We start from the raw sequence: 24,645 nt of genomic DNA on the forward strand, positions 1-24,645 counted from the left end.
TGAATCTACGATGATTTACGGTAGGGTAAAGTGAACAGATTTTGAATGTGGAATAAAAATTGACCAATTCATTTTTATTGCAGAGGAAATTAATCTTTTGGGCCTGGGTGCAGAGTGAAGAGGATTTATTTTGATTTGTCTGGGCAAGAGAAAAATTATGAGGATGGTGGGGAATTGTTTTTTGAATGTGGTGGTGAGACAGAATTTTGACTATGATGGTTCTAGTCCCAGAGTAGTGGTGCTGATGATGGCAGCTGGCGTGAGGTGGGAACAGTCCTCCAGTGGCAGGTCCCACTCAGGTGGGGGAGCGGGGAGAGAAGGTGGTCTATCAGATAGCCTTGCCCATAAGAGGTGCACACTATGAACAAGTTTGGGGATTCCTGAGTTATTCGTCTGTATATACCACATATGAAATTTGGGGGGAACAAAATATTTGGGGTTTCCAAACTTAGCCTGTCTCGCTGTGTCTGAAATGGGTACAAACCTCACTGCACTTGCAGATCCTTTGAGTGTTTTTTTTCATTCCACTGAGTGCTGACAAGTACATAACAGAACCAGATGACAGCTTGCTTCTTAATTTGTAATTTATCTTAACCTGCACATTTGCAAATTTCACCAGGAGCTGAATCCACCAGATTGCGTGTCTTCAGATAGCAATAAAAAAGAACAGAAAAAAATAAGTTAAATGCAGCTTTCCACAATTGTTGTATTGCTATTATGTTTATTAAGGAAGAAGCTGAAATTTTCTTATTACCCCTTTCTCAGTTCTATATAAAAAGAGATGCCATTCTGTTTTCTGTATACCTCACATTAAAATATAGAGGTGTGTCCTGGCTTATGGTGAAGAGAAAGAACTGATTTGGAAGCAGCTACCATCTTGTGTTTCATTTTGGGTGCAGAGTATTACACTGGGATTCCCCCTCACCCCGCATCTTATAGAAATGTAGTTGTTTGTTACTTTAGTTATTTAGATCTTTGTCTGAGAAAATGTAACAGGGGAGCTGCAATTAGTATACTGGAATTTTTGGTAGCTGTCATCTGGCATGTTTTACTAAGTGAGCAAGCACATAGGATTTGAAGCCATTACTTGAATCAATTGTAATTTCTCATCCTCTATATATTTACTCTGCTACTAATAATTTGAAATAAACAATATGGTTTTCCTCTGAAAGTGAGGATAGGAAAACAGATGTTACTAGTTCAATGGGAGTCAGTCAAGAGAGATTTACAGATTATAGGGTGGTATAAGACCAGGGATGCTTTGGACTTTAAAAATACTCTGAAACTATGTTAGTATTTAGGTTTTACAAAAGATTGTGTCCAATGAAGAAATTTCCCCTTAAAATGCAATGAGAAAAGTGAGCGTGAAAAGGCATCTCCTATTTACCCAATCTGATTCTTGAGCCCAGTTCTGTTCCCAGTGAAGCCAATACATATTATTTATTTATATTAGAGTAGCATCTTGAGGCCCCAAATGAGATCATAGTACCACTGTGGTGGGCACTGTATGAACACATATTAAGAGACAGTCCCTGTCCCCAATAGATTACAATCTAACTAAAAGAGACAGATGGTGGATGGGAGAAGAACCAGACAGAGGTGAACAGACTTGCCCAAGGTCACACAGCAAGTCTGTAGAAGATCTGGGAGCAGAATCCAGATGTCCTCATTACCACTCCATTGCTCCAGACTACACTGCCTTTCTTCTAGTGACTTCAACAAGAGTAGGGTCCACCTCAGTGAATATTCTGTGTTGTATCTGATTATTTTAGCAACAAAGTATGTTTTTACTACTATTTACTCGTCTTAGCACCTCAGCCAGCATCACTATGGCCTTGGCTACACTTGCGAGTTACAGCGCAATAAAGCCACCCACAGCGCTGTACCTCATTCCCCATCCATACTGGCAAGGCACGTACAGCGCTGTGTCTCTGCGGCTACAGCGCTGCTGGTACTCCACCTCCCTGAGAGGAATAAAGATTATTGCGCCGCCGCTGCTGTGGTGCGGCACCAGTGTGGCCGCCCAATGTGCTCTGATTGGCCTCCAGAAGTATTCGGCAGTATCCCACAATGTGTGGAGTGCTATCAGTGAATCTTTCCAGGTGACCATGTCTCCACGTGCCAAGCGAGCCCCAGTATGGAGCAATGGCGAGTTGCTGGACCTCATCAGTGTTTGGGGGAAGGAAGCTGTACAGTCCCAGCTGCGCTCCAGCCGTAGGAATTATGATACCTTCAGTCAGATATCTAGGGACATGATGGAAAGGGGCCATGACCAGGATGCACTGCAGTGCAGGATTAAAGTGAAGGAGCTGTGGAGTGCCTACTGCAAAGCCCACGAGGCAAACAGCCGCTCGGGTGCCCCCCCCCGCGACCTGCCAATTCTACAAAGAGCTGGAGGCAATACTTGGGGGTGACCCCACCTCCACTCCACGCACCACCATGGAAACTTCAGAGCGGGAGGAGGAGGAGGAGGAGGAGGGGGAAAGCGGGAGTGAGGGTGATGGGGTGTGGGGAGACACCCCGGAATCCCTGTAGGCATGCAGCCAGGAGCTCTTCTCGAGCCAGGAGGAAGGTAGCCAGTAGCAGCAGCTGATACTTGGTGGAGGACAAACAGAAGAGCAGGTTTCCGGTAAGTAGCTTTTTTTCCGGGAAGGAATTTTTTCGGTGTGGGGTCTTTGGGAGAGGAGGGTTAGGGCTGCATGCATGCCTAGATGTGGAATAGCGCATTGATCTGGTCTATCACATTAAGGTAATCGGCCTCGGTAATCTCTTCAAAAGTCTCATCCAGAACGTGGGCAATGCGCTTGCGCAGGTTTATTGGGAGAGCCACCATGATCCTTGTCCCAGTCAGGCTAACATGTCCATGCCACTGTGCCGCGAGGGGTGGGGGGACCATTGCTGCACACAGGCAAGCTGCATATGGGCCATGGCGGAAGCCGCATTGCAGTAGAAGGCCGTCCCTTGCTTCCCAGGTCACCCTCAGCAGCGAGATATCTTCCAGGATGAACTCCTGTGGAAATGTTGGGACAGTGTTCAGTGTAGGTGCTCCCTGCAGCTGTTGGCTCTCCCCAAGGCACAGAAACCCAGAGGACAGTTCAGCCGTGAAACAATCAGTCCCCCTTACTCACCATTTTGGGGCTCCTGTGGGTTATGTGCACTCTCTTTGGGACGGGAAAATTATGCTATTGTGTAGACTGTGTGTGCCCTCCTTATGTGCGGAGGAATCATTACTCTGTCTGGTATTAACAATACTGCCTCTGTTAAGTGTTGCATTTTGCCTTTACAGATGCAACCTTGAGATCTCAGCCATCCTTGCTAGCACCAGCTGAGAGACTGCAAAGACTCAGGAAGAGGCCGCGAAAAAGCAAAGAAGACATGCTGCAAGAAGTGATGCAGCAATCTTTTAGAGACTCAAAAAGTGCAGGAGTGGAGGGAAAGCAAAAGCAGGAACCGCCAGGAAAACGCAGCACACCAACGGCAAAGCATGGAGCACCGGCAGCAAATCACGGATCGGCTGATAAGCATCATGGAGCGCCAAGCAGACTCCATCCAGGCACTCGTAGCCATGCAGGCAGAGCACTACCACGCCCGCCCGCCTCACCTGCAGCTCTTGTCCCAAAACTCTTTCCCTTGTGCCCACATGCCTCCAACCCACTTTCCCCAACATCCGGGTTCTTACCGCCAGCAGCTGCCTCCAACACCTGTATCTTCACCACCCTGAAAACTACGACCCTTAGCCTCTGCACTCAACCCCCATCACCATGCAGTATAGCCATCCTGATGTGCAGCACTCATTGCACAGCACTCCAGACAGGACATACGCAAATCTGTGATTGTACCGTTCCCCACTCCACCCCCTTGCCCTTTCTGATTCCCAAACAGTTGTGTTTCTTTTCAATAAATGGATTTTTTGGCTTTGAAAACATTCTTTATTATTGCATAAAGTAAAAGATATCTTAGCCCAGGAAAGAAACAGGCACTGCAAGTCATCTTAGCAAACACAGATTCCTACTAACATTGGAACCACTGCACTTCATTCCCGTGCAGGGCACCAGACATTACTGCTGGTTTTCAGCCTCAAATTGCTCCCTCAAGGCATCCCTAATCCTTGCAGCCCCGTGCTGGGCCCCTCTAATAGCCCTGGTGTGCAAATTCAGCCTCCAGGTGTTGAACCTCGGAGGTCCAGGCCTGAGTGAAGCTTTCACCCTTCCCTTCACAAATATTATGGAGGGAACAGCACAAGGATATAACCGCAGGGATGCTGTGTTTGGCCAAGTCCAGCTTCCCATACAGAGATCGCCAGTGGCCCTTTAAATGGCCAAAAGCACACTTCACAGTCATTCGGCACCGGCTCAGCCTGTAGTTGAACCTTGCTGCTGTCAAAGCTCCCTGTGTAGGGTTTCATGAGCCATGGCATTAACGGGTAAGCGGGATCTCCAAGGATCACAATGGGCATTTCCCTTACTGTGATCTTCCGCTCTGGGAAAAAAGTCCCAGCCTGCAGCTTCCTGAACAGGGCAGTGTTCCAAAAGATGTGTGCATCATGCACCATTCCAGGCCAGCCTGCATTAGTGTCAATGAAATGTCCACGATGATCCACAAGCGCCTGGAGAACCATAGATAAATACCCCTTCCGATTAACGTACTCGGATGCTAGGTGGGGTGGTACCAGAATAGGAATATGTGTCCCATCTATCGCCTCTCCACAGTTAGGGAAACCCATTTGTGCAAAGCCATCCACAATGTCCTGCACGTTACCCAGAGTTATGGTTCTTCTGAGCAGGATGCGATTAATGGCCCTGCAAATTTGCATCAACATGATTCCAACGGTCAACTTTTCCACTCCAAACTGGTTCGCAACCGATCGGTAGCTGTCTGGAGTTGCCAGCTTCCAGGTTGCAATAGCCACCCGCTTCTCCACCAGCAAGGCGGGTCTCAATCTCGTGTCCTTGCGCCACAGGGTGGGGGCGAGCTCCTCACACAGTCCCATGAAAGTGGCTTTTCTCATCTGAAAGTTCTGCAGCCACTGCTCGTCATCCTAGACTTGCATAACTATGTGATCCCACCATTCAGTGATTATTTCCCGAGCCCAAAAGCGGCGTTCCACGGTGCTGAGCATGTCCGTGAATGCCACAAGCAATTTCATGTTGTATGCGTTACGTGACTCGATATTATTGTCAGACTCCTCACTGTCACTTTGGATCTTAAGGAATAGCTCAACTGCCAAATGTGACGTGCTGGCGAGACTCGTCAGCATACTCCTCAGCAGTTCGGGCTCCATTTCCCGCAGACTGAAACGGAACACAGATTGCGCTGCACAGAAACCATTGAAAGATGGCGCCAAATGTGGATGGAAACCCAGGGATTGCTGGGATGCGAAGCGATGCATCATGGGGCATTGAGACAGGACCCAGAATGCCCCGCACCCACGCCCCCTTCCCACAACCCACGGCACCAGAATGGGGAGAGGTGCTCTGTGGGATAGCTGCCCATAATGCACCGCTCCCAAAGCCGCTGCAAGTGCCGCAAATGTGGCCACGACAGTGCGCTGTCAGCTGTCAGTGTGGACCGACTGCAGCGCTTTCCCTACTCAGCTGTACGAAGGCGGGTTTAACTCACAGTGCTGTACATCTGCAAGTGTAGCCATGGCCTAAGAGATAATGAGCTGGATTCTTTTCAGGCTCAATCCTCATCAAGAGAATTGTTAAAGGCCTACCTGAAATGTTTTTATTATGCCAGTGATGCAAAAGTCAAATAAAATCCATCTTTACGATTAGGTCCCAGGTGGAGTTCTCAGTGCTGGCAAGTAGGAACAAAACCTTTTTTACTTCTAAATTGAGCAAGTATGATTTTGAAGCCACTGACAGAGAGTAAATATCAAATCTCATGATACCATTTTTACAGAGACACTTTTCAGAATATAACTGTATTTTAATGTAAAACATGTTTTTTCAAGAAAAGTTTAATTTTAAAATACGAACGTCTAACTAAATGAAAACTTGTGCTACATAAACAATAAAGATACTTATCTATAGGTAATGCTTCCCCTGCTTCCAAGACTATTAAAAACATCCAGTGGCCCAGAATTCAGACAATATCACTATTCAGATTTTCCATTGTATGAGTGATACAAGGGTGTGGACGAAAAGCAGGTGGTTTACACCTAACTTGGGAAACACAGTTGTTGCTGGTGGGCAGGGTGGAACACTATGACAAACTTCAAAGAATTTCAATCTCAACTTTTGTTGTTGTTTGTTGTTGAAGGCATCTGACGACATTATCAAAGTGCTGTAAAATCCTGGAATTCTATTCAACCTCTGATTATTCCTCAGCACTCAGGTTCAACAAAGCATTCGAGGAGGTGCAAAATAGAGTTAAGCATGTGCTTAAAGTTAAGCATGAGCTTAAGTTCTTTGCAGAACAACAGCCTCTTTAGATGATGGAAAGTTGAGTTTTGGGCTACAGCTGCAATTATAGGTCTTAATATTTAAAATTATTGGATAAACTTTCAAAGGCTTGTGATCCAGCCTCTCTTTTTCTATCTGCATTTTGTGACTGCAAACAGTAAATTGTGTACATCTGGTCACTTGCACCTGTAGTTACTATTTTTAGAAGGGAATACCCAGATTTGCATTCACAATTGAACTGCAGGGGCAAAAAGAGTTTAAAAATGTTAGGGGTGAAATTTTCACTTAAAATAGGGAAAGTGACTGTGACCCTAGACACCCGTGCATTCACACCCTACACACTACTGCAGTAATATTTGTACAAAATATGCTTTGTGAGGTATATGAAAGCTAATAACATGCTGCTTATTAATATCTTTGTTAAATGCATGTGTTAATGTTATATGTGAAGTCATCAATTTCCTCAGTATGATGTTACTAGAACATGTTTAAGACTAGACAGCCTTGCTTCGGTAAAGATGATAAACAGGTCTGTCCTAGACAAAGGAATGTGGGTTTACCTCAATTTACATATTAACGATAAATAAAGCTATTGAGCTAAACCAGCCAGAATTATCGTATTCCTGAACTCCAAAGAAAGAGAATTAGCAAGGTTTCTGCATCCCAGAGAGACATAGGAGACTGAATCCCCAGGAGGCCTTTCTGACTTGTAAGACAAAGACATCCCTTTGGGCACATAAAGAACAGAGATAGACTCCATCTTTGTCAATCACCTTAAGAGACAAAGAAACCAAGCGATTTGACCTCTGTGATGGGTCCTGGCCAGGCCGGCTAGCAAAAGCAGAAAAGAGACTGGGTGAGAAAAAACATCTTGAACAAAGACTGTATCTTGCTAGGTTAAATTTTAGACTTTTAGATGCATGCTTTCACTTTTATTTGCTTGAAACCATCTCTACCTTTATTTCTTTTAATTGGTGTCACTTAATCCATGCTCTTTTGTTAATAAACGTGCTTTGCTTTCATTATAAATCAACAATGCTGCATAAGTAAAATGTGTGCTGTTAGATAGCTAACAGGTTGGGGTGTTTTACTGTCTCTGTAAAGGAAGAGAACCTAACACTTTCTCTGTGAGGGTCCAGTGAGAAGGACTGATCTCTGCAGTAGGATGATTTTGAGGAGAATTCACAGCTGGAAGGATATTAAGGTCAGCCTGCAAGGAGTAATCAGGATGGGCAAAGGCAGGTTGAAGCTTGTGTGCTGCTGGCAGTCTGTTGGAGTCAGTGCTCTGGACCAATCTGCACAGCCACAAGACACACAGGGTTACAAGGAAAATGGTGACCAAACCCCTTACTGACCTGTGTGGACCCCAAAAAGTCACCGTGCCCTTTTGAAAATTTGGCCACATATGTCATGTATGTTTGCTAAGCACAAATCCTGATATAATAATATAATCAAGGAGATGTTTCTCTCAATGTGCTGAAGAAGGATGTGCTAATTATTTTTAAGCAAATGTAGCTGAATATAGAGATAAGACCCAAAACAGCAGAAAGAAACGAGCTTTTGAATTTTTTTCTTCATATTAAATGAACAGTAACAATCCTTTTTATAAGTGTAAAATATTTTTTTCAAAGAGTGTTATTTAAATAATTAGCAATGTTTTATTATTGAAACTACCCATGAAGCTGATGAAGAACCACTTTGGAGGAGAGGGCATTTAATCAATATTTCCTACCATTATAATTATAGTAATCGACCACTATAGGAGTTATGCTTCTCAGATCAAAGGCAAAAGCCCATAACGTGTTCCAGGTTCAATTATCTGAAGGTATTGCCTGAAAGAAAAGGAGATTATTGTTATTAGAAAAGATTTTAAAATGTCAATTTTTTAAAAACATATTTGCTAATACATATTGAAGGGAACAAATCTTTCAACAAAATCTGACTGATGATGCCAGCTTGTGAGTCAGTTTTTAACACTGCTGGAAACAGATTAGAATTTAAATGTCCCTTACAGTACAACCTCTATCATAAATTTCAATTTAATAAAATAAGCAGCTGAGTTCTTTAAAAACACAGCCTGCATTTTATTTAGCTTTAATGTGCATGCTTTGCCTTTTACTCAGCCTTTGTCAATCAACAGATGAGCAACTCAATGAATCTTATATGTCAGGACAATTATATAGAAATGGTCTTTTCTACATAGATAGAGCTGTAGAGATGGTTACTACCACACACATATAATTTAGTGTTCTGTGGATGAATCTGAAAAATGTTGGTAAGATATTTAATTTTTTTTTTAATGTACTGGCAAGATCCTTAACTGTAAGTCAATTACCAACACTGACTTCAATGGAGCTACACCAATTTACATCAGCTGAGATTCTGGCTCATTCATTGTAACTAGCACAAAACCATGACTTTCTGCATCCTCTGTTTTTGGCCAGAGAAAGTACCTTAAGACAACTGGTTTTCATGGAATTTCCAGCCTGGCCAAAACTAGACATTGTTGGAGATCTTATGAGATCTTGGGAACTTATAAAATTTTCAGATTTGGTACCTAAAGATTAGTAAACCATCTAATCCAATCCACTGCCAGTGAAGGGTTGTTCCTTCCATAATATCTTCTAGTTCTTTATCTACTTCACCTTTAAATGACCAAACAATGAGATTTGTGTTGTGCTGAAGAATACAACCATAATATCTTTAGGGGGTAAAAAAAACCATAATCATGTTCTGTACTGTTACTCATGAAAAGAAGTATGGAACAGAGCTGAAATGGCTGGTGCAAACTGGTTGTATCTGGAGGGGAAAAAATTAATTAGGGATTTTTTCAAGGCATCTGGTTAGGTTCCACAATTGTTTTAGCAACAGACCACAGTGTTGTTAAGATGGGAAGGAGTGTCCATGCATTGGCCCACTGGATGTTTGTTTTGACTGCTAATGTTAATGAAATATCCTTGCTCAGACTCCATATGGGTGGGCTGTGTCAATGGCACAGTACCTGTGCTCCCCATGAACTCTAGAAGGCACTGTGCAGTGCAATGATCCCAGCTCTCCGCCCCAGCCTCAACATGAGGATGTGCCCACAAAGCACAACAGAGTCCTACATTAGCCATAGCACTTGACTGACAGTAGACAAATGATAGGGGTGAAGAAGCTTGATAATCTAACCTTCCTAAATCATATTGTCCCATCCTTAAATGATTCAGTTCATCTTAGAGTTGGAGCATAATAAACGTTCACCCCATACAGGATCAAAGTGAGATTATGAAATAATGTACAATCTGAAAACTAATCAAAGGACAAGGCTAAACAACAACAAAGACTGTTGCATGTTAAGTAGCATTCACAGATAAGTGCTGTTGTTCTTTAATAGTAACTGCTAATTTTGAACCCCACATTAAAGAAAAGTAAAGAACATTGTCCATGGAGTGAGCACTAACAAAGGCCACTGCAGATTCTGGTTAGAAATCTCCCGACAAAGAGAGTTCAGGTAGTTGAGCTTTGTGACAAACCGAGAGGGCAGAAGAATGATACAGATAGCTATGCCATAGCTTGCATGTTCAATGAATTTATTCTCCCTTTGGGACAACAGCCTATTTCCTACATCAAAGATATTGGGAGCTGAGGAAAAACATAATATCTATTTTTGCCACCATGAAGCACATAGTGTAAAATGCATATTATATACGAAGCCTGGTGTGGAGAATGAGGGAGTTATGTGTATTATTTTTTAGAAATATCAGATGCATGACAATTGACCTGTGTGATGACATCAGATTTGCACAGAGTTAAATCAAAGGAAGCTGTTAGTAGGGAATCAAACAGAAACCAAAACAATGACAAACATAAGGGAACAATGGGGAGAACGATCACATGGAGAATGCTCCGGCCAGGCTGGCAAAGTTTACTTTTCCCAGGTCTCAGCCTAGAACCAAAGGCAATATTACAGCATTAAGGGATGCTGGGCATAGGAAAGGAATGAGGGTTGAGTGGGTTAGCAACAGATGGGGATGAGTCCTGGCAGAGAGACATAGAAAGCACACTGCAGCAGGGTATTCTTCTTCTCCCAGCCTAGAGATGGAGATAACTGGGCTGAATGGAATTTACCAGAGCTCGCAAGGCAAGGTTAGGGTTTAGGTAAGGGGAAATATGCAGATAGGTCTTAATTGTTTTAACCCTTGTCTCTGATTGCTATGTACTTTTGGGTGATGGAATGAATAATGCTTTTTATCTCACTTTAATCATCTCATTGGCCACAGTTCCCTGGAGGAAAAGGGGGTTGCAGGTGCCAAACCCAGCTGGGCCTGTCATGTTAACATGGTTGCAGCCCAAATATCCAATCCTAGAGCAGCTGGGCTGCATTATTCCATCCTTGAGAGAGGCACAGGAAATGGTCCTATCACCTGACAGGTGCACTTGCGAAGGATAAAAGGAGTCCAAAGCACAGTTCACCCTGTAACCGTGACACTTAGCTATCAGAATTATGCTGCACACATTAATGAAAAAATAACATTTTGCAAACATATTAACTTAGCAATATTTTCCTTGCTGTTTTTTTAGGATAGAAATAGAACTGATTTTTATTTAGACAACTAAGGTTAAGTCCTATCCATTCTACTGCACAAATCTGACATCTCAACAGGAATGAACTTTCAGGATCTACACTAAAGCTGAAGGTGAGGACTGAACAGACTAAAGAGAGGAGTGGGTGGAAAGAGGAAGGGAAAAATGCATCTTTCCCTTTCCAGCTCCATGAAGCTGTCCTGGGAAGTGTGATGTGTCCTGAGGCTGTATTAATCATTTCTAGGGAGAGGGGGATATCTGGTAGTGCAGCTCCAATAAGGCCAGGCTTCCAGGGAGGCAGGCTGGTCCTCAGTGGTGTAGTGATAAAAAAAAGAAGTGAGTAAACTAGCCTAATCTAAACTCCATAGTCCCCAAAATGAGACGTGGATAAGCACCATTCACTTGCGTTTTCCCTTTACTATATTATTGGTGGGACTCATAAGAGACCACAACCAGTACAATGCTCAGAACCTATATGAGGCTCTAGAGGGATTCTCCAGATTTGGGAGCAGACCTCAGAGCCTTTTGAAGAGAGGGGGCAATCTCTGCAAGGGAATTCTTATGGAGATTTCCTACTCGAGAGCATCCTCTCAAGGATTTTATTATAGAAAGGGTTGATCTGGGCCATTATTTTTAATGTGAAGGTAATGTATGTTGTAAATTGCAGATAAGTATGATAAATTCCCACTAGTGTATTCAAATACACAGTTATGGGCATAACACCATCCTGATATATAGACACACAACATCAGAGTAATCTTATGATTAAACAGCTCATCTTCTAGTAAGGAAACAATATTATAAAATTAATAGAACTACATATATTGGCATGGAGCTGGGTGGCTAGTCTAATTCACAGCAAAAGGCAATATTTAGGAGGATATTGTGAGGGGAAGAGGGAACACAAGCTAGATGACTCAAGAGAATACAGTGGAACAGCAATTTGGAAATGTTGTTAATTAGCCAATGTAACTGAAATGTGAGCCATGTAAGAAGCTAATTAAGTAGATATGCATAATTTTCAGCAATACTACCCTTCATTATGTATAAAGCTATAGTAGGCTGGCAAAATGCAGACAATAAGCTTCTGGCGGACTGGATGCAGAATAGAAGGCTTTGACTTCAACTTCACTTTAAAGCAGATGCATCTGCTGTAATGCTTTCTCTAAGCCAGGCTCTCACACCAATGCCACCTTTAGAAGCACCTGCTTTTCCCCAGGACAGGCTTTGGGAATTAAGTGCAAATTTACAATATAGAATGTGATCTGTTTACTACCTCAATATTAAGTCCAGATTAGAACATTTGTCTAACGAGAGTGAATGACACACTGATACAGCATCACAATGAGAACTTCTTGAAGATCAAAGACAGACTGGAAATATTGTAACTGTTCCACTGCGGGTTTTTCTCTACTGCATCATCAGTGCTGCATGTAGTGCTAGTTTTCCACTGAAATACAGTAGTAACCACTAAAATCTTTAAAAATGCCTTAGTATTCCCTACATACTAGGTGTGGAGAATTTTGCAATAATGCTATCTGCTTGAAAAGTTAAAATTGTTATAATTTTAAGGTGCCCGCAGTATCTGAAACATCTGGCAGCCCTGGTAGGTATATTTTGAACAATCACCAGGCATATTCAGTGGCAATAAAGTTGTTAAAGGGACAAAAAAAATTTAACTATAACCATAAAATGAAATTCTCTTATGATGAAGATCAGTGGGGTTATCTCTCATTTGTACAACGATTTCTGCCCCACAAGCAGAGATGATCATACTGAGTCCCTGTGCCAGACAAGCAGACGTGGATGTAGTGAATCTGGAAATGTAAGGGCGGTCCAGATCTGGACAATGTAAATACTTGTTTGGTGTTCAAGCCAACTTTACTTTAGAAGATTGATTTAAGTGTGTGATCTCAGTTCTCTGTCTTGTTCCAGCTGCCTGATAAAGATCCCATTTTCTATTTCACCCATCATTCTCTTATGCAAGAAGTACAATGCCCAAGACAAACTAATTCTGAAGCATACTCAGACACAGGAGTTAAATAAAACTCAAGGACCCTGTAACTTCAAAAAGAAGGCACTTTAGTTCTGGTTGCTTGAAACATATGTTTCCCTGTGATTTACATGATGTCAAGTTTACAAGGAAAGCAGAAAATGCAGAGACATAAATAACAAAACAATTTGTATGTAAACTACCAAAAGTAAATAAAACAGATTGAATAAAATAACAAAACAAGGAATTTTGCAATTATAAAACTAGTTCCATAACTGTCTCCCCCTGAATTAGTTAATGTTTGTACATCTAATGTAGACATTCAATGTGAATTTGTTTTTCTATGTAATGTTAATGGCTGTAATTGTTTTAATTATGGTTGTATCATCTCCTTCAACAGGATATGAAGGGAGACAAATTTACCTAGAAATTTAAAAGTCTAATAGGAAATAAGCACATTAATGCTACTAGGGAGATGGGGTTTTCACTTTGTTCTCCAATCCCCTTGAGAAACAGACAGAAGGTTTGCCCCTTCCCCTCAAAGCCATGACACATGTCCCAAACTTTGATAGATTCTTTGAAATGGACAATTTCCCAAACAGAATGTTTGATCTACTATCTAAACACCAAAATCTATGTTTACAAACTCCTTTGCTTCCAAACTTCCTGGAACTCAGTTCACATTTAGGTTAAGTCCCCTGCATGAATCCCAAACCCAATAATGCTCCCTATTATTCAAAGCTCATTTATCTAAATGTTTTTGATATCCTCTAAAACATTTCTGATAAATGGGTTTCCTTTGTAGTATTCTTTACCTGGGTGTCATGTTTGCTTAAGTACTATTCACCATGTTTTATTGTATCAACTTGACATACAGCATGGTCCAATGTAGCAGGATATAATGGAATTGATGTAATGAAACACAAGACAACCTTTAAGCACTGCAGTGCTGTTTGGATGTCCATGTGTGTATAGATATATATATATACACGGACACACACACGGACACTTAGAGAGAGAGATTCTGAACAATAACTTGTAACTAACACTGAAGTATTAACACTGCATAATAGAATCCCCTATAGCTCTATTTGAATACACAGGTCAAAATGCCCATTTTTTAATTGTTACATGATTTTGCTATAACTAGTAGTACTACAGGAGCACAAATGTAGTGTTTTATTAGTTTCTGTGTTGGTTTTCATTATTTTAATCTTTTGTGGTGACTATAATTTGAAATGCATGATTGTCATTTTGAAGGTCTCTCCATAATTATTCACTAACAATGCCACATTTAATGAAACTGAGAGTTGCCATAAACAACACCATCTGAAAGATATTTTGATATTAAAACTGTGGATTGCAGCGTCTTGGTCTTTTCATGGTTTTTAATAACTGTTCTACTTGAGCTGCTCCTCAATGACTTCAGCAATGTATTTTTATAATTATATTTATGTTATAATTAAAAATAGTTTAACATGTTGTGTATCAGCTTCACCTTACCACAGATAAGAACTAAATTAAAAATGAAATAGGCCAATAAGTTACCTGGCAACATGCTTTGACAGTGGCTCTGTGAGATTCTGTGATGCGGAGCATGAGGGAGTTAAGCATATTATTTTTTTATAAATATCAAGTGCACTTCAGTTTATCTAGTTGGTACTACCCTGCCTGGCTGCAAAGAGTTAAATCAAAGAGGGTGGCTAGGGAAAAACCTGCATGAAATGAAATGAAACGAAACAATGACAGTCCAGAGAATACCAACAGTCCTTGAGGAAACAGTGGGAAAGTTGTTGATTAGAGGCTGGTAAGGTTTACTGTTCCCTGACCTAATCCTATTATCAAAGGGGATGCTGAAACCTTAATGATGCAGGCCTAGAGAAAAAGTGGGTTGAGTGAGCTGCTGGGGGCTGCTCAGGGAGTGTCAATAAGTACTGACAAAGCCAAAGGCCTGGTCCACACTAACCCCCCACTTCGGACTAAGGTATGCAAATTCAGCTACGTTAATAACGTAGCTGAATTCGAAGTACCTTAGTCCGAACTTACCGCGGGTCCAGACGCGGCAGGCAGGCTCCCCTGTCGATGCCGCGTACTCCTCTCGCTGAGCTGGAGTACCGGCGTCGACGGCAAGCACTTCTGGGATCGATCCGGGATCGATATATCACGTCTAGACAAGACGCGATAAATCGATCCCAGAAGATCGATCGCTTACATCCGGACCATGAAGTAAGTATAGACGTATAGAATATTTGCCTGAGCACCCTTTGCCTCCATTCCACAGCCCTTTTACTCCAGGGACCTTTAACAGTGGTTGATTAACATGACAGAAGAACAGCTAAATCTAAACAAAGTTATTTATTTACCCAAAGAGACACAGAGAGAGACACACACACACACAAACTGCAGTAAGCAGGATGTCTGTCCCAACCCAGTTAACTGAGCTGAAGGGAATTTACATAAGCTTGCAAGGAAAGATTATGGTGTAGGTAAGATGCATGCCAATAGGCCTTTTTTGTTTTAACCCCTTACTTTGCATGCTATGTATCTTTGGGTAAATAAATAACTTTGTTTAGATTTAGCTGTTCTTCTGTCATGTTAATCAACCACTGTTAAAGGTCCCTGGAGGAAAAGGGCTGTGGAATGGAGGCAAAGGGTGCTCAGGCAAATATTCTATATAATTAATACACTTTCCTTCTTACTGTTTCTCATCTTAATTCTTTGCTGAAGTATAGGCCAGAGTTCTCTTTTCAGAATACATTACAGGGAATTAAACCTCAGGGCTATTGAATGTAAAACCCTGATAAATGGATGTTAAGTCCTAGTCAATTTCAGAGAGAGAATGACATATACTTCCTTAGTAAAACAAACATACAAAGCACACAGAACACACCATAAATAGTATTTGGAATGCTATGACTAACTTATAAACAAAAGCTATTAGGCAGTAAATCTACTGGGAATCCTTAGCAAACTCCTGGGGATCTCCACAGCTAGCAGCATTCCAGCCCTTGGGTTAATAGCTGATGGGTCCTGCCAGTTGCTGGTGAAACAGAAATCTGCAGCCCGTATCCAAAGTGGTACAGTGATTGGGATCAGCATATAGACTATCCATTCCCTGAATCCCTACAAAAATCTCACTCTCTAAGACATGATATTCTCCCCATAAGTACAGCTAACTCAGGCAAGAATTCAGAAACTCTCACCTCACTCACTCCATGTTGCCCCTGTTTTCTTTGTAACTAAGACAAAATCCCAGTATAGAGCTATTAGCTGATAGCTAAATGTAAGTTCCACAGGTTGTAGATATAAGGGTAACAAATTCTTCCTTGTAAATAAAACTGAAATAGCACTCACCTGTATCCAAAGTGGTACAGAGATTGAGACCCAGCCCTCAGAACAAACACAATCTTTGATGCTATGGCAATCAACGGCTGAATCCACAGGATTGACTTTAGCTCTTATATTTATAACCTCCCTACACTTACTCTCTCATTGGCTCAGCTCTCAAAGGTTGGTTGAGGTATGATCTGTGAGGTTGGTTGCCCACAATGAAAACTTCAAACACAGCCTTGGAACAACTACTGAGAAAGTCTAGTAACAACCACACCCTGTTCTGGAAGTTTCTGGGCCTTTCTAATTGAGTTGCCCTGCCCTATTCTTTGTACATGTGCAGAGATACAGAGTTAAAATTTTTGTTAAAGTTAATGTTTAAAATAAAAAGTTAAGAGGGAAGTTACGGTACATCTGGGGTCGGGCTTGGGTTATGGGGGATTGCAAGTATCAGTTACAAGGATCACGAGGTACATACATATCACATAACCAACATAGATTCAGATTGGGGTGTGGGAGTTTTTAAAGCATCAGTGGCTAAATGGGCTCAGGTACAACACCCATGGAATGTATTAAGAGTCCATATTGTCTGTTACAGCTGTCCCCCTGTTGGATTCCTTTTTCCCCTTCCTTTCTGTTTGTGCTGAGTGGCTGCCCCCCCCGGCCATGGAACTGACCAAAGTCACAGCCTGGCCCTGCTCATGGAAATGGTTTGTGCAGACTGACTGGAGCCAATGCTCTGCTCAGGGAGGTGGGGGTTTTTTCGCTCCTTTGTCTAGCTTCTTTGTTCGGACCCGGCTCGGTGTAGGGTGCTCTGCCCAGGTATGCAAGACCTAAAGTGGCCACATAGCTGAGCATATAAGTCATATCTGTGGCTCAGAACTTGCCCAGACATGTCCTGTGCCTACCTGCAGTTTCCCTGCCTTCTCTCCTCCCCTGGATTAAGGGGAACCAATCAAAGTTACTGGCGGGAAACTGCCTGAGTTTGCCCTTAAAACCAGACATTTTCTGATCAGACCCCCAGAGAAGGTCCTTGCTTTGCCACCTGGTCTGATCAGCTAGGGATCTTTGGGGGGCCCTCTCCCCGCTCTCGTTTGTTTTTGACCATACCCCCGTTTTTAAACTCCCCTCCCACTAACAACAAATTTGTGCCTGGAGATCTCCTGATTATTGTAAGCTAATCGAGCCCTCTCTGCGTCCTCTGATGCTGAAACTGCTGTTCTGCTGCTGCTTTGGGGATTGGTAAGGAAAAACCTCTTGCACACTCCCCTTGTTCTAGCTGCTGGCTTTCTCAGGCAGACCCAAGCTAACTCCTTGGTCTGTATCTGTAATCTGCTTCTAGCTCCGCAGCGCCTTTGCTGCTAGAAATAAGCCTGCTTGCCGCCATCACTAGTTAACGCCCCCCCCCCCCCCCCCGGAGCTGTATCCTGGGCACACACCACTCTGCCCTCTGGTACTACCCCTAGTTTAAGGTGCACCCATTAGGTTAGGTTTAGCCTTTAGTCTAGATAAATTGTAATTTAATTTTGTATAGTTGTGGTTAAATTAGGTTTAGAAAATTGCTTGCATTGTACTCTGTAAATTAGGCTTAAAGAATTGTTGCATTGTGTTTTGTTACTTGCTAATTTGTGTAGTCTTGGTTAAGTTAAATCATAGATAAGATTTTGCTGTGTTCTGTATAATTGTCTCTCTGTGGTTTAAACTTGCAGCCTCTCTCTCTCTTAATCCCTTCCCCCACGTGCTCACCCTGCTCCTACTGCTGCCAGACCTCAATTGTATTACTGAAGTCTAGCATAAAACTCCATTGGTTACCCCTTTTCTCTCTAACACCCCTCACATTTTACAGTTACACCACTGTGACACATTTTTACCTAGAGTTGTTGGTTATTTAACACATTTTACCCATAACTGTCAGTTGGTTATATGCTGCTGTGACACACCCTTTACACACCCTAGAAACTGTTAGTTACCTGTTACATTTATACTTCAGTGTTAATTGGTTACCAACTGTATTGTACCCCACTGTATTGTACCCCACTATTGAAACCCCCTATCCTATTTACTAAACGAAACCCCTCCCCAATTGTCTACCAAACCCCATACCCCTCACTATTAAATTTTCCCTGTTTTTGCATTTTCTTAATAAAGTTTATTTTACACCCCACCAGTGCAGTATCACATATCAGTATCAGTGTAGCGAATAAGTACATGGGTGGGGTGCATACCTCGGTTTGTCAGGGAAGGAAGTGGGTCTTTTCCCTGGTCGCATTCTTGGTTACTCGACTTGGCGGTGTTGCGTGATGTGTTCCGGGTAGATGTCTCTGGACCACCTGATGGTGTCGGACACCATAAGCTGTTTCATGAGCCGGGCGTAATGTCGACCGACTCCACACGCTCTCAGTACTGGCTCGTTGTGGGGGTCCCATGTGCCCAGGGCTCCCATGACCAGGGTATGGATCTGGACCTTGTAGCCCTGGGCTCTCGGAGTCGGCCAGTGGGGTGTACGTCAACGCCAGCGGGGTGTACTTCATCTAAATAAGATCTATGTCTCCTCCCCACTGTTTCCCTTCCCCTCCACTGGAGAAATTAAGTAAAATGTTGCAATATGAAACATATAGGTTACACTTACAGGTCCCAAACCTTGTTGGGCCTATTGTGGTAATATGATTGGTAAATCAACTGTGAGCTGCTGCCCAAAGATCCAGTCCTAGAATAGTTGGACCACAAGGTTCTACTGTTGAGAAAGGTGTAGGAAGGCAGGTCTGTCACCTGAGGGGAACTTTCAAGAGGAACTCAAAGGGGTCTGAAACACAGCTTACCTAGTAACTTTAATATCTCACATCTTCTGGGATGTCTAATATATCTTAGCAGCAATGTATCCCAGTGACACCAAAAACCTTATAAATGGCTATAGAGTAGAACAGACTCCTTTACAAGGAATCTGATTTATTGGATTTTACACAGCTGTTTACTGTTGGTGGTGTCCTCTCATATTGTATACCCTCTCCCATCATCACAAAACTAAGCTTTTCTTGATGCTGTTAGAACAACAGTGCTCCTCCAAGCAGCCAATTCATCAGTGCTTCTTTTAAATAGATAACAAGAAGCTGTTAATAGGCTGCCCTTCAAATGTCTGCTAAAAGGTTTACAAGAGCTGTGAGTGAACTATGGGGAATGTGAAATGAAAACAGTGGCTTCATTAGTACATGTCCTTTAAATCCTCATTCTAGACACACCTTGAATGCAGCACTGACAGTTACCATCTAGTAGCAAAATCTGTTATTTCTCTACATCCCATTGCAGTAATTAATAAAGTTGGTCAACTAGTTTAAAAATATCCAATTCACAGATATTATTGCAAATAGAAATGCCAAGTTTGTATCCCTATGATTCATGGTGACAGGTAATTCATTATTTAGTGAGTATTTGGACAACTGTTAGATATTTGTGACATTGTTCACAAATCCCCAAAGTTCCACAAATTTTAGCACAAGTGATTATTCGTCCAAACATAAACATACAGAACATATAGGCTTGGTCTAAACATTAATTTTTGTTCCATTATGACTATTTTGGTTAGGGTGTGATATTTTGCCTATAATGATACAACCATTAGTGTGGGCGCAGATGTACTCATTTACAGGTGCTTTATACTGGTATAGCTTATCCCCCTGCCCAAAGGGAAGTAAGATATATCAAGTATCAGAGGGGTAGCCGTGTTAGTCTGAATCTGTAAAAAGCAACAGAGGGTCCTGTGGCACCTTTAAGACTAACAGAAGTATTGGGGGCATAAGCTTTCGCGGGTAAGAACCTCACTTCTTCAGATGCAAGAAGTGAGGTTCTTACCCATGAAAGCTTATGCTCCCAATACTTCTGTTAGTCTTAAAGGTGCCACAGGACCCTCTGTTGCTTTAAGATATATCAGTATAAGCACTTTTATACTTGTATACTTGTGTCTACACTAATAGTTGTATCATGGACAAAAATACATTCATAGATATAGTTTCTGTGCGCAAACAATTCACTAACCAAACCAGGAGCTAAATTCATAACAAATATGAATAGTTCAATCAGTTCTAATCATCCCAACACTAAGATTGACTAGAAAATAATATGAAACATGGATTTCAGCTGTGGGCAATCAAAATCAGGAATGGATAAATGCTTCTCACTGTGCAACAGCCCAGATCAGTCTGTGCATTTCAACAACATTCTGATAAGATATTGCAGTTATAGATACCTGACACCCTGTTGAACTGTGCACAAACTCCACACTGGACAACAAGCGGGTAAGGAGCTGTTTTGGGCTCAAGCGTCTCTGCCCTGCCATACCTGCGAGGTATGCATAGGCTGGCGGAGGAGTTAAAAGGGGAGCAGAGCAAGCAGCTCACTTGCTGGCAGACAAGGGAGAAGAACAGACCTTCATCTTCAGTCAGCCCTTTCCTCAGAAGCTGTTTAGAATTTTCTCAAAGGTAAAATCTAATGTGGTGGACTCTGAAGGCATTAATTTTCCTAATTATTTAAAATTCTGTTCCCAAGATATTTTAAACATCTGCCTTGTTTAATCTCTTCCTTGTCTGCAGTGGGAAGCATTCAACAGAAAATGGCATTTTCTACCAAACAAACCTCATGGAAATATGTAATCTTTACCATCTGTACAAAACTTGCAAATACTCTATTTTGTAAATAATGGGATTTGGATTGACAACATTTGTTCATATGTTAAAGCAGGAGCAAATGTATAAGCAATACCCACACTGTAATCTCAACTATTCCAGCAATAACCGTGTTTAAACATAGATGTTACTAGCCTGTGATAGGATTTCATTTTTTTGTGAAATGTCCCACAGCTGTGTTCTAAAACTGTGCCATGGTAAAAGAATGACACTTTTTGCCCTGGTATAGTTCGGAACTAGAGCATGATTCCTTAACTTGATATAGTGCTATCCAAATACACACTGCATTAGTGGCATGACCCTAGAGCCCTTTGGAGTTGATGGAAACTTTCCCATAGACTTCACTAGGCTTTGAATCAGCCCCTATGTCCTGTTTAAAATCAATGAGATTTCAGAATGTGATTAACTTTAAGCACATGCTTAGGGTTGGAATTAAGCATGTACTTAAATTCTTTGCCAAATCAGTGCTTTAAGCCTGCTAGGTAAACATGATATCATATATACCAGGGATCGGCAACCTTTGGCCCGCAGCCCACCAGGGTAAGCACCCTGGCGGGCCGGGCTGGTTTGTTTACCTGCCGTATCCACAGGGTCAGCCAATTGCAGCTCCCACTGGCCGCGGTTCACCGCTCCAGGCCAATGGGGGCTGCAGGAAGCGGTGCGGGCAGAGGGATGTGCTGGCTGCTGCTTCCCGCTGTCCCCATTGGCCTGGAGTGGCGAACCACAGCCAGTGAGAGTCGCGATCGGCCAAACCTGCAGATGCAGCAGGTAAACAAACCGGCCCGGCCCGCCAGGGTGCTTACTCTGGTGGGCTGCACGCCAAAGGTTGCCAATCCCTGATGTATACAGTAGTTTAGGCTGGCCCATAGAATGTGGGAGGTACTCTAAAGTGTAAGCCAACTTTGGCAAGCTCCGTTCTCAAGAGAAAAATAACTGTGTTTAAGACAGATTCTCTAGAATATGCTACCAATAACTGGCATGGGTAGTGCCAGTAGGGTTGCAGCTGCTTCAAGGAGCTCTTAGGTGGGAAACACATAGCCAGCTGCTTATTCTTTTAGAGTGATGGGTCAATGAAATACCAATCCCAACACTCTGCTCATTCTTTGCTGAATCTCCAGGGCTAGAAATAGCTCCTCCTTCTGGAAACCTATAAAAAGATTGTTCTAGAGGCGTTCAGTGTAGTTGGTCTAATAAAAGATATTATTTCACCCACCGTGTTTTTCTAAGAGAAGTGAGGATTAAGTGAGAAAGCAGAGAGAGAAAAAGGATTTAGAGCAACAGGCAGCCTCCTCCATTATTCCATCCCTAATAAACATACCACTTACAAATATTTCAATATTGCTTTCCATTTACCCCAGTGAATACTAAATAGAATCATTTTTCAAGTATTATATTTATATTTTACAAAACAAATCTTTGATTGGCTTGGCACCAGAGCTAATCCTTACTGTGTTTTTGTTTCGTTTCTGTGGAAGGTAGTCACACAACCCAGATACCAATGCTGGATAACAATTTTTTTTTTTCAGTAGCAGCATCTGGCATCTTGGCAAACGGCAGCTTCAGAGTCTTTCGGGTTCACTCTCAGTAGAATCACCGGGCAATGTTGTGTTCACAAATGCTATGTATGGCAAAATCACAACATTTCTAAAACCTTGGGTGTATTTATAATGTTCATGCTTTTATAAAGAGATCAAGAAATGTGCAGGGATTAAAAACTGCCTACCTTTCCCGCAGAATTGTTGTTTCAAAAATATTTGCTAACCTTCTCTTGGGAGTGTTGTGTTGGCTCCTGCAGTGGTAATTCTAGGATAGATGTTAAATAAGAATAATGGCACTGAAGGGTTGTAGAAACAGAAAACCTGTGTATGTTTCTATATCATGTCTGAAATTAGGAAGAAACATAGTAAAACTGCAAACCATCTACCTGTTTCTGTTTGCCTCATTTTGGGTATCATTGTGGTGATGACATGTTTGTAGCCACGTAGACCTGTGCTCCTGCTGATCCAGCAATGTGATTTCCACACCATAATAATGGTATTTTTATCATTGACTTCCGTGGGCCCAATATTTCACTCTATGTATTTTAGAGAACTTAAACCTAGATACCCATGTAACCAGCATACACCATATATTCCTTAGTGAATATGAAAATGTGTTATAAGTAGTGGCAAATATTTGTATGCTTGTTAACTTTTCCTTCTAAGCTTCAACTTCCATTCATAAATATAACCTAATAGTGAAGAAGCGTTCAATGTTATTTTTGCCTTGCGGAGCATACAGATTCAATTTTTAATCAGTAAATCTCCTTGTCTAGCCATGAATGCTATTTTAGACTTATATTCTGATGGTGTTCAATTTAGGAAAAAATGGGGAAAATTGCTGAGGCACTGGTATAGCTCATTCACAAATTCATTTTGCAATGCTGTGCTCTGAACTGTGTGAATCTGATAGTTTGTCATCTGCTTTTATTTTGTTTATGATCTTTTAAAAATTGTATGGTATGTATTGTCCATTTGTTGATTGCAATTATCATATTTTACAAGACTAGACTCCAATCCTGCAAGCATTTATGCATATGCTTAACTTCATTCATGTGAGTAGTTCCAGTGAGAGCACTTATCTATCACTTGCAAAAGTGTTTGCAGGATTGGGATCTTATGCTTCAATATAGATACCAATGCTGTAAACACTTAGGTGCTTACTTAACTACACACACAAATAGTTCTATTGACATCAGTGGGACTACTTGTGTTAAGTTAAGCACATATATACTCCTAAATACCTTTAAAAATCTCACCCTGAGAGACTAAAGAATTTACCAAAGGTTATACAGTGGGTTAGTAGCTGAACATAAAGTGCACATTTTTAATAATGAGAGTAATTAACCATTTGAACAACTTACCAAGGGATGTTCTGGATTCTCTATCATTTGAAGGCTTTCAGTCAAGACTGCATACCTTTCTAAAAGATATGAAGTGGCTCAAACACAAGTTAGAGACTTGATGTAGAATGCTTCTCGGCTTTCTATGAGCTGAGGGGTGAAAACATTATCTATTACTTGGTGTGATCTTCGACCTTTGTTATGCAGATCAGATTAGATCATAATTGCCCCTTCTGGCCTTAAAATCTGTGTCTCGAGTCTCAAATCTTGCTCTAACCAGTAGACAAACTTCATTTTTGCAACATGATGTTTTAAGCAATATAAATAAATGTTAACTTACAAAAATCAGTGGACTTTTTTTAGTACTTATGACAGTTATGGCTTACAAGAACCATCTATCTTTAGGCACAATATGGACAGCGTTGTTTAAAGATATCCAAGTTTTTGTTCCAGAATGGAGTTCTGCAGTTTTGCTGAATTGTGCCTAAAGCATCCTGGGTTTGTGAGTCAATGTGAATACTTCACTATAGACTAGCAATCACTAAACTCATGTGTGATTCGAAGAGATTGGAATCCAGGTTTTGGGAGCAGCTTGGCAAGTACATTTAAAAGTAAACATCAGAGGAAAAATGAAAATGGTCTTAATACAGATTTCTCAGGTGAATACCCTCACTAACTAGGCTGTACAAGTGAATTCGGGTGTGAGGAGGGGAGGGGAATAATTTAAAAGGCTAGATGCCAATTTTTTTGTCTGAAATCTTGTTGGTAATTCTAGTTCAAAGACAATTTACA

This window comes from Chrysemys picta, chromosome 6, assembly GCF_011386835.1.
Source record: "Chrysemys picta bellii isolate R12L10 chromosome 6, ASM1138683v2, whole genome shotgun sequence".
NCBI classification, from domain to species: Eukaryota; Metazoa; Chordata; order Testudines; family Emydidae; genus Chrysemys; species Chrysemys picta.